The following is a 2,201-nucleotide window of genomic DNA, read 5'->3' on the forward strand; positions in this document are numbered from 1 at the left end:
TTGACAAAAGGGCCCGTATGGCAGATTTTAAAATTGAGAGGTTATAATGGAAAATATCAACCTGTGAGTGCTTTGTTAGACAATCATTGTTTTTAAAAGTTTCATGGTAACTTTTTGCATCCTATGGAGTAATTTTATGATAAATTGGGCTCAGGAAGTTGGATTTCTTAGGCATGAAAGACAAATTTCACTACCCGCCATGAGGTACCTTTTGTCAATTATGGTCACATATACTTACATACATAATGTACATACATACATACATACACATACATACATACATACACAAATATTGTACACATGTATATACATATATACTTACATACATAATGTATATATACACATACATACATACATATACGCCTATATACATATTGTACATACGTATAGACGTATATACTTACATACATAATATACATACATACATGCATACATACATACATACATACATAATATACATACATATATACACATATACTTACATACATAATGTACATACATACATACATACACGTACATACATACATACATAAATATTGTACATACGTATATACATATATACTTACATACATAATGTACATACATAGATACATACACGTACATATATACATACATAAATATTATACATACGTATATACATATATACTTACATACATACATACACGTACATACATACATACACGTACATACATACATACGTACATACATACATAGTGTACATACAAATATACATATATACTTACATACATAATGTACATACATGCATACATACATACATACTACATACATACATAGTGTACATACGTATATACATATATACTTACATACATAATGTATGTACATACATACACACATAAGTACATACATGTTCAGTACTTGCACATTACATGTACATAAATACAAACATGTTCATAAATGTACATACAGATGAATGCATATATACAATGCATTTATGAATGACAATTACCCTATACACACCTTTAGAGTTCCAAACCAGTTAAATCATAGATTGTAACAAATTTTGTCACACAATAGCTCATTCAATCAATAACAGTAACTTCAAATGCATAAAAATTGATACACACTACAATATTATGAAGAATTAGAAGCTGAATTTACTTGTTTAAGAGAAAAAGAGCAAATTTGTATAAGTTCAGTGTCTGGCTCCATTTTGATAAAAGTAGAAGGGTAAATACCTTTCTATGACAACTAGGTGTGTTAATTTAATGGTTCAAGTGTGTGTGTTGAAACAGCACACTTCGTGTGCTGTTTTAGTAATTTAGCACACCTACAAGCAAAACAACATAGTAAAATGTGTACCAAATAACACACTAGTTTTTTGTGTGCAAAGCTATAGCAGTGTCAGTAAAGATCGATAGCTGTTACAAGCAAAGAAGAATCATTAAAGAGTTGGTCTAAATACTGTTTGTGATTCACTATCCTTTGTAAAAAGATATTACTTACCTGTCTTCATGATATTGAGATCATAGTCAATTTGAAACGGAGATAAAGGAGGACAACTGCCAGCAAACCAGCCTTCGTAAAGGCAATCGCGAGATTGAGACCACACCCAAGTGATGCCCATCAATTTTTTTGCACCTCTTATGCAACAAACAAGAAAAAAATTATTATTTTGACATCTAGCAATACAAAATTAAAAAATGCACGATGCATAATCATTTGTAATCCCTGTGCTTCCATTAGACAGTCTTAATTAGCAAACTGCAAGAGAATAAAACCATTTGCCAGCACAATAAAGCTGTCAGTCATTATCACTTTTCCTTTGCTATAAGGTACAGAATAAAAACAATGAACTAAGGACCTAGATATGAACCTCATCGATCTCTGTGTAAAGTGATGAATGTAGGAATTGCACTCCGATGTAGTAATAGCAGCTTGTCTGTAGTCTTTGTTTGGTCTCCTCGGTAAGATCAATTTCATTGAGCGCAACGAAGACATGGCTGTCTTTCTGAATCATGCTGGGTTTGTTCGTCTTAAAGCGTATTCAGACCAACTCTAACATAATTTTTCTTTGCATGTAACAACTATCTTTACTGACAATGCATATAGGCTTGGTGTCACCATCTGCATTTTATCTGTCCAGGTACCTAAATATAAAAACCAAAGGATTTTGTTTTCACAAACCTTCGCAGTAAGTTTTTACTTATGTGTCTTCAAGATCCTGAGATCTGAAAGTATTT

This window comes from Amphimedon queenslandica, unplaced genomic scaffold (assembly GCF_000090795.2).
Source record: "Amphimedon queenslandica unplaced genomic scaffold, v1.1 AMPQUscaffold_13488, whole genome shotgun sequence".
Lineage (NCBI taxonomy): Eukaryota > Metazoa > Porifera > Demospongiae > Haplosclerida > Niphatidae > Amphimedon > Amphimedon queenslandica.